This window comes from Nicotiana tabacum, chromosome 9, assembly GCF_000715075.1.
Source record: "Nicotiana tabacum cultivar K326 chromosome 9, ASM71507v2, whole genome shotgun sequence".
NCBI lineage: Eukaryota > Viridiplantae > Streptophyta > Magnoliopsida > Solanales > Solanaceae > Nicotiana > Nicotiana tabacum.
Genome location: NC_134088.1, coordinates 20,327,275 through 20,337,394, shown reverse-complemented (window position 1 = coordinate 20,337,394; position 10,120 = coordinate 20,327,275).

Sequence of the window (10,120 nt, the reverse complement as noted above, 5' to 3'; positions counted from 1 at the left end):
GGTAACATAACCAGCGGCCTTCAGTCGCTCATATAGTTGGTCTATGGGTTCAGCAATTGGGGTGTATTATCTAGGAGGTCTGCGGTCAAAATTTGGACGTGGCTTCGGGTAGTTTTGGCGGGCGGGTGCACATGAATGGTAATATGAAGGGTGAGCATTGTAGGTATGGTAGGTGGTAGGGTATTGGTATTTCAGGGATGATGGTCGATATGCGAATGGAGGTGTTTGGTATGTGAGGGGAGACTTAGGGCCCTGGGCTACCATCACGACAACCACTTCTTTCTTCTTTGAAATACCTCCTGATTGCAAAGCTTTACTCGTGGCTTGCAGTGCCTCAAAGTTGGTTACCATCCCATTCTTAATTCCTTCTTCTATTCTTTCTCCTAGCTTGATGATGTCGGAGATCTTGTGATTTTCAATAACCATCAACCTTCCGTAATACTGTGGGTCTTGAGCTCTAACAAAGAACTTGTTTATTTGTTCTTTTCAAGTGCTGACCTTACCTTTGCAGCCTATGATCTCTAATGAGTAGCATACTCGCGGAAGGTTTCTGTCGGCTTCTTCTTGAGGTTTTGAATGTAGAAAATGTCTGGCGTATTTTCTGTGTTGAAACTGAATCTATCTATGAAATCTGATGCCATACTCACCCTAACCCACTTCTTTGAGTTTTGACTAATATACCAAGACAAAGCGTCTCCTGTAAGTCTTCACATGAACAGTTTCATACGGATTTGTTCTTTCTTGCCCACCCTTACAATCTTGTCGCAATATATTCTCAGATGCACCTTCGGATCACCGGTACCATAGAATATTTCGAACTTGGGAGGTTTGTAACCCTCCGGCAGTTCCACATCCGGCTGAATACATAGGTCCTCATAATTTAGACCTTCAATGCCTTTACCACCTTCAACACTCTGGACTCTCCCTGTAAGCTTCTTGAGCTCCTCTGCTATGTTTCTAATGAGCAGGTCCTTTTCAGTCAATTCAGGTATGTATAGGGTTTGTTGTGGGGTATGGGGTAAGGTTTCCACATATATCGGGTTGCTTTGATGTGTTCTCGGAACTTGGGTATATGATTGGTTGTTGGTCGAGTTTTGGGGATCGGGAGTGGGTTGAGGTGCATTTTGCGGGGTATGATGGGTAGTGGTTTGCGGGTATTGAGTTGGATGATAGTGGTGTTGAGTGGTCGGCACTGGTGGCGGGTTAAGGTTCTGGGGAGGTGCGGGATACTGGTGTGGTGTGGGAGGATTTAGTGGTGGATTCTGGTTTGTGTGTTTTGTGGTGGTGTTTGGTTCTGGGTAGTCGGGTTTTGCTAGTTGATGTCGGGAACATTGAGAGTAAGGGAGAGGTTTGCCAAATTTCGGACCTGCTCAAGCTCGCCTTGTAGTTCCAGGATTTTCTGCTCCAAACGTAAAACCAGATCATTCTGCCCCGGAGTACTTCTGCCATCTGAAGTTTCCACATTTTCTGCCACAATAGCATTGTCTTTCCTGATCCTTAAATCATCCATCTTCCCTTTTCCCTTGCTTTTGCCTTTCAGGTCACTAAGTGGAGGAGGAGGTGGAGGACCTCTGGATCTAGTGTGGTAATGTGATGATGCCAGTATGCACGAACCAACCTTTGGGAATGGGAATAATCAAAAAAGAAAAGAAAAAGCAAAAGGTAACCAAGTTAGTAAGGTGAAAATAAAAGAATGTTTGCAGCATTTAAACATGTTTCACAAAGTCATGCAATAATTTGGGTCCTAATTTTGGGGAACTCATTGTGCCTTGCGTAGGCCTAAGCGACACATAGACTTGGAGAAAATTGATGCCAACTTTGCTTTATTTCATTAATGCGAAAATAGGCCAAAACAAATTTTCACTAAATCAACAATAATAATAAAGTCACTAATGGCATCAAGCCTTATTACATCGAAATATAATCTAAGCTAAAAAGCAGTAAAGAACATTATCTCCTAATCTACTGGGTCTCTGAAGGACCTTCTCCATGCTTGGCTCTTTTGACCCCATCAATCAGGTTTCCCAGATCGCGCATATCCAACAGTAAGTAAGCTTTTGCCAGATTTCCTCCTTCATCGTCGTTCATGCCTTGACAGTCCGAGAGTCACTTTCTCATCTTCCCTTCTAGCTCCATCAGTCCTTGTTCCAAGTATTCCAATCTTTCTGTTGACTTAGTGGCAATATCCTTCCATTACCTTATCGCCTCCATGTTCACTTTGTGCTGCTCCAGATATTTAGCTTCGAACTAGAACACCATTTTGCGTAGCCTCTTGTACTTAACTTGTGCCTCAGCCACTTCATCTATGATCATATCCTTCAGATTGACTCCTAGCTTGACGTCCCCTACTACGTCGTCTTCCAGCCATGATAGATAGTAGTACATATAACTAGCGTGATACCTCTCTAGATCGATAGTTTATCTTTCCACAATGATCTTTTGGTTCCACATATGTTTTGCCTCGAACTTGAATGGAATAATGTCTTCCTTGAAATTTGCTTTGTACTGGACCATGTTGGAAACCTGAGATATGACTTGTTTCCTTCCAGCTTGTCTCATTACCCTTATAGGATCGTAAGGATAGATGTCTCGCAACCCAATCAGTACCAAATGAGTAGTCCCCCTTGACCTGATGATGAACTCATTACTAGGAAAGCATTCAAACATCCAATGTACCTGCTCGTTTGTCAGATTGCTGAAGAAACGCACTCAACTTACAACATTTCTAGGATGTGCAAACCTGTCCGGAATAAACGTCATTTTCTTTGGGTGATGGTTGGATATGTAGTCATTCAGTGGCCTTCGCATAAGCTCTTGACGGTACTCTCCTTTTTGAAAGTGTTCTAGCAGCCAGACTTGTAGCAATAGATTACAACCCTCAAAGTATCCAAATCCCTGCTTGCACCGATCTAGAGCGCAGTACATCTCAGCTAAGATCATAGGGATGGTGGTATAAGTTTGTCCCTCGATGCCATCCATCAAGGTCCTGGCGACCATGGCTAGGCGAGTATGAATCCTTCCTCATTTTATTGGAAATAACAACAACAACCCCAAGAAGCAGACGACGAACACATAAACCTGGCGGTGCACCCAACCCAAGTAAGTAATGGCGAGTTCATCATGGTGAAGAGGAAACGACTTGCTATGCCCATAACGCTCGTAAAGAAATTCAAAATGGATGTATGATTTCTTTAGACATAACAGTTTATCATTCTTCTTAAAACCCAACATTTTTCAGAAAACCGCGGGGAGTGCGATTCTCTGGTACCAGTAATCCCGGACTATCCCATGGAAAATTGGTGAAGCCTCCTATTTCTTCTAAGAGATGAGTCATTTCTATATTGCCAAATCGGAAAATAGCTCTTTTCTCATCCCAAAACATGGTAGCGGCCTCAATCAATTCCCTATTTGGTCGAATGTTTATCAAGGATGGCAAGTCACCAAGTACTCTTCTCGCATGATTTTTGTCGCAAGGTGCAAGATCTTTCCACCAGTCAAGTAGCAAAGGTGGGATGTTTTGGACCATACCGAACCTGGGATTTTGTGCTTCATTTTCTGTAAACAAACAAAGGTTAGCCCTTTCCCCTTTCAGATTTGACTACTTACACAACAATGATGAATACATTGGCACATTTTCTCCAAGTAATGCAAATAATATGATAGTGTCCATTGGGATTGTGGAAATCCCGTCGGTCTTTGGACAAGGTTCATCTTAGCGGATCGTTACATTAATAACGCTTCAACCCGTACTAGGTTTAGCGTGATGCATGCACATTTCAAATTGGAGTAGGGTTTCTAGAATGGTCTAGATTGGTACTCCCAAGTGGATAACTTGAGAGGGAAAGGTACGGGACCATCGATTGCACCGCTGATCGACTAGTCTACCGCAAATAAGCCTTTTCAATTTTAAAAGGATGATCTCGGGAAAGCGCGGACACTCATCAAGCGCCGCTATGTTGATAATTGTCACGAGTGGAGTATGATATGGAGCATGCTCTATGCAGAAATAATAACACATTGACAAGTATTTGCATAACAAAAGTACGTAAAAGCAGTAAATAAAATAGCAAAAGTGAACATGAAAAGAAGAGAAAAGAAAGACAAAAGAGAGAAGTTAGTTTAGCTCATGAAAATGTGCGAGAACGTAATGAAGCAGGTAGGGAAATAGGGATGGGAGAGTCATAATATAGCAGTCTTAGACAAGATGAAAAGAGATGGAGAGCGGTCATACATGTCATAGGAAACAAAGGAGAATAAGGGAAGGGATGTGCACGTCATAGCAATTTAAAATAAATAAAGGTAAATAAGGAAAGGGATGTGCATGTAATAGCAGTTTTTAAAAAAATAGAGAAAAATAAAAGAAAGCAATCCACATAAGTCAAGTTCATTATGGTACAATCCTGAGTATTTCCCCAGCAGAGTCGCCATGTTGTCGCGCCTTTCCTCGCGAAAGCGGGCATCGATATGTGATAACTTTTTTAAAAGGAGGTATTAAAAGAGAAGAGTCGCCACCTAACGATTTTTAAGGTGCGTTAGGGCACCTAGTTGCAAATAACTCTGCTTGACTAGTCAACGCCACCAAAGATCGAGTAAGGGCTTAAATTACCTCAAAGAGAAGGTGTTAGGCACTCTTCGAGGTCCACAACTGTGGGTCCCGGCCGAACTTTAGACCATGTGGATTATACAATTAGGCTAGGCGATCAAATAAATAGAAGGGAAGTTTAGAGGTTTTAGAGTCATATTAAAACATATGAGAATCGGTACAAGTCTTAATAACTATAAGGATACAACTATATTGGTCTATATTAAATGACTAAATATAGATAACAAGTATATAAATGAAAAGAAGGGGGGTCCTAAGTTTTTTAGCCTAAAGGATCACCCCGTGCAACATAAATAATACTTTGCAACTCCCTTAAAGTAGAGGTTGCTCATATTATTCAGCGGGCACAGACTATCATCTCCTACCACTCGATTACTATGTTGAAGTTTTTACTTAAAAGCGTTCTAATTCAAGTCTAAGTCGTACCCTATGTGTGCACTACTCGTGCCATGCCTATGGTCCAGGAGGCTTTGGACCTACTATAAGGTGCTTCTAGACTTTACTTAGGTTGCTCGAAATGATAAAACTAGGCGACATGCAAAACAGATACAACTGCATATAATTGCAATAAAAGGCTCAAGTAACCTCCACACGTATACAGGAAAGCACGCAAACAGATTTCTGGTTAGGCAGTAGACGGCATTAAGACGTGTTGGAATCGTTAAGTCCTATGGGCATGATTTTTATGTGATTATGGATTCCAGTATTATATAGGCAGTGCTGTAATTTCTGGACTATCGTATAGGGAAATAAGAGCGTTGTAAGTCCTATAGACATGATATCTAATTGTTTGCGTAATAAGGTTGTGAAAACAATCCTATAATTCTGAATTACAAATGCTGATTTTATAGATATGCATCTTAGGCAGGTGATAGTACACTATAGGCATGATCTCTAATAGTCGCATAATTAGGCAGTGAAGTCATTTGAAAACACAAGATTAGTAGCGCCAAAAAATATCCTATGGGCAGGATTTCTAACAATTGACAATTGGACTTGATTTTTTAAACACTTTATCCCTATATTCATGCTATCTAAATGAAGCAGTGCAAAAGCAGCATGAAGCAATTGATTAATTAGTTAAGACCCTATAGTCGTGGTATCTAGATAAGTAGAGGTATTACATTGTTGTATCCTAGAGGCATGTTATCTAATAGTGCATAGAAGTAAACATGCGAACAAGTGAAACACTTAGGATCTTACAAACATGTTTCTGATAGTGTGCGAGCATTAGACAGGTTGAGTAGGTGAAGTGTTGGAGTTCCTATAGGCATGATGTCTAAGTGCAAGAAGTCCAGTTTGGATCTTATAGGTATGCTCTCTATCCATTCAAGTCATACCATTGTGTGCATATAATTTCAGAGAATGAGGCGTGATGAGTAAACAAGCTATTAAGGTCCTATAGGCATGATCTTTGCCCATTCATGCAAAAGATAAAGTATTCCAGTTCCCCCCTTTTACTAATCCCCAATTGTTCGTTATTACAAGTTATTACAGGCCCAAGAATGAAATAATACAAACTTGAAGATGACAGAACGTAGGATGAAACGAATACAAGCCCACCAACGCAATTACATGCCCAATATAAAAGTAACCCAGGAATATCCCAGGCCTTCAATAGTCTTACTCTCCGGACAAACAGCAGGCCCAAACCACAGGCTCACAACATAACTAGAATGCACCTTAATCCAGTACCCACGTCCAACAACACTCATGGACCATCTCCCAGTCCAATTAATAACTTACTTACCCACATGGATACTAAATTTAGCTATACATGTGACACAAAACTCATAGAACAACTTAATCCCTTAGTTCTTAGAGTTGTATCCTTTAACAACTCTAGCCAAGACATATAAATAGGACCATGCTAAATAGAAAGGCACACAAGACACGTATGAGGAAAGCTTATGCTTTGTAATTCCAAAAACAGAGTTTGATAGTGACAAGATTGACCATCATAGGACAGTAAACCATTTCAGTAAAACATGATCCAGAAATAACCTAAGGACCTTTAGATGGTAGTCTAAACAGAATCATGAACAAGAAGCAGGTAGAGTACTGTCTTGATATGAAAGTTTTAACGTGAAAACCTAATGAGAATGTGGTTGCAAACAGCATAACAACATGCTAGTGGGCACAATTTGGCAAACATACTTGGTTGATCATGAAACCTAACCCGATGGACATTAACTATAGCACAAAGATTCTAAAGAACTCATAGTAGGCAAAAGAATATGTCAACTATAGGCTAACAGGATAGACAGACATTAGGATTCATGCCAGTCGACCACACATGACAGAGAACTACACATTGGTATTTATCCTAGAAGCAATGCTAAAGAGTGCAGGATTGCCCAGTCAGGGAACACAATTATCAGAGTTACAAATCGCAGACAAACATGTTTGGCCAGAGATTAAGATAATGCTATAACGTGGGAGAGTCAAGGATCAGTTTGCATGAAACAATAGGTTATATATAAAGAATCTAGTAGGAAGAGATTCATTAAAGCGGACTTTGAGCAAGCAGTTTCTCCAAAATGTCCCAAAAATTCAAGGCATGAATATGAACTCATAACAGGCAAAGGACACAACACTAAGGCTAACATAAGCATGACCAATCAGACAAAAACCTAAGAAGGCCAGAAACTATTAGAGTCAAATACATAGAGTGAAAGTATACTACACATGTTGAAGCCTATCAAGTATGATATTAGAGAACATGGAACTACAGAACGTCATTAAGATAATAGAACTATAGAAAGCATACAACAATACAACACTGGAGTTCACAAATAATAAAGAAACTTAGGTCATGTTTGTCTATAAAAGTTTAAACAGTGTTGGCACGCAGAATACATATACATGCATAAGTAGAGGAGTAATAATTAAGGTTGTAAAGGGTAGAGAATGCTAACCAGTTGTGAAGATAAATGAGCAAAAGAGTGAGTGACTTAGAATCTCAGTGATGACAGCAAAGAAAGATAACAATGAGAATCCCAGATCCTAGTGCGTCAGAGTTCACAGGAGCTTCAGTGAGCCCCAAGCAGTGCTCGCACTAGGGAGGTTAATAGAGAAGATTCTAGTGGCCTTGTCTTTCAGCCGGCCACAATCAAGAGAGCAGAAATAATATAGAAGGTGAAAAATAAGAGAATAACAGTAGTTCTTAAGCGATTAGAGTCTATCCAAAGGAAAATTGGGGATAGGTTTATATAGTAATAAAATTCAACACATAAATAAGGAAATACAGTCAATCGAACATAAACAAGAAAGAAGAACATGCAAAAATCAATTTAGAATCGGATTAGAAGAAAAAAACCAGGTAAACCCTAGTTTAACTAGGATAAAAAATTGGCTGGAGAGCTTGGTGAATCAGAACATCATAGCCTTGCTATGAACGTATACGGATGAAATATCATCCAAATCTTAGAGAGTAAAGCTGATTTCCTTTGATTCAGATATTGGTACTTGCCAAAAATGGGCAAGTACTACATAACACCATAATTACACAAGTAATAGCGGTATAATCCGGAAAAGGTAAGTAAATCATTGTAAGAATCCATGGATGATCTGGATTCAGAGAAAATGTTGAGTAGCGGCTAGGGATTCTTAGAGAAGAGGAGAGTAGAGGATTTAGGGGTGACTGGAGTGTGAGAATGGGATTAGGGTTTATGGCGCGGGGATATAAGGAAATGGTAGAGATTATTATGGGCAGTTGATCATCTGAGATCAACGGCCGTGATTAAAGGGAAGTGGGGCAGATCGAGTAAACGGGTCCCGACAGGGTTGGAACAAAAGGGGTCATTTGGTTTGGACAGGTCAGGTTGGGTTTGGGTGATGGTAGGCTATAATCTCGTATTGTAGTCGCCTATTGCACTCTAATTCACTGTACTTTACTTATGTTTAGCTTTAATTAGGCGTATTTTGCACTTATTGTGTGTTTTATGTCTTGTAGGAGTGATTCTGATCTATATAGATGTTATGGCATGAATTCATGCTATTTTGGAGTTTTAAAGTCTGAGTAAAAGCCCAAGGATTAAGTCGGAATCGAGTTTGGGGATCAACGGATGATAGTGGAACAAAACGAATAATCGAGCACGCATATTGCGCAGTGTCCAGTGAAATGCACATAACTTTTCGCTCGGAACTCCGTTTGGGCTCCACAATATATCGTTGGAAATATATTTAAAAGGGATACAACTATCATGATTCACACTTTGCCAAATTCCCCTTTTATACAACCCAGGTGAGCGACCAAGTGTGCGGTCGCGCACTGGGCGCGCACTTGGGGCAGAATGGTGTGCAAAGTGCATGACCAGGTGCTTGGTCGCGCATGTCCTATCCGAGAAAAGCCCTATTTCGCTAAGAAAGGGTAGTTTCATTCGGTATTTGCTTTGGGGGTGGATTAAATACCCTAAAACACCATTTTTGATAGACTTTTGACATACCTTAGACCTAGGTAAGCTTAGGAGAAGAAGGAGAAGCAAGAGCACAATGATTTCATCCTTCCTTCCTCACTCAAATACGGGTTTGGATTGTATTTATGTTTTCCTCTATTTTTGTTTCATTTGTGAAGAAATCCTTCATGTCTATGGAGTAGAACCTTTTGGGTCTTGATGAATTTGGTGTATTGATGGTAGTTTATGGATTATAACTCTAATTTTATGTATTTGAATCATTTTTGGAAGATTTAATTGTTATATCTATGTTCACATGTTCTTGTAATCGAGAGAGGCATAACTTGTGATATATTTGCACTATATTGTTGGTTGAGTTCACCGAGCGTAAATTGGTTCATATTGTGAGGTTGAGACTTAATCGAGAGAGGAGTTTCTACTAAAAAGTTGTACTGATAATTAAGTGAATTCGAGAGACTCACTTGAATATTAGTAGTGAATTATCTAGAGCTAGATCCCGAAAAATTATCCTGCACCTATCCTATCAACCCATATTTTCTCCCATTGATAACTTCCTTGCTTACCTTTGTTGCGATTGTCATTAGTCAATAGTTTAGATTCTTAATTAATTGTAATTAGAATTTATATAAATCTCCATTGTTGATCCTCCAGGATAGCAATCGAGCTACGAACTACGAGAATACTGTTTAAATCCAATCCCTGTGGAGACGATAATTATACTATATTATCTTTGACTAGCGAGCATAATTTAATTGTGTGTTTTGCGCTCGTCAATTTTTGGAGTCATTGTTGGGGATTGGCAATTAATAATGTTGGAAATAGTTTGTAGTGCTAATTCAGGAATTTATTTTTATTTTTACTTTATTTTTTTTAATTTTGTTTTAGTTTTGCTATGTTAACTTCTCTTCAAGATTTCTTTTGTAGAAGAAATCTTGAAGAGCATATTCTTGCTACTGAACTCTAAATGTTGTAAAGATGGAGTACAACCAACCTAAGAAAACGGTTGAAGAGTTAGTAGCGGAACATTGTCAGCAGTCTGTTATGTGTTTTAAATGTGGTGAAAATCATCTATGGGTTGATTGTCAAGCAGGTACGTATT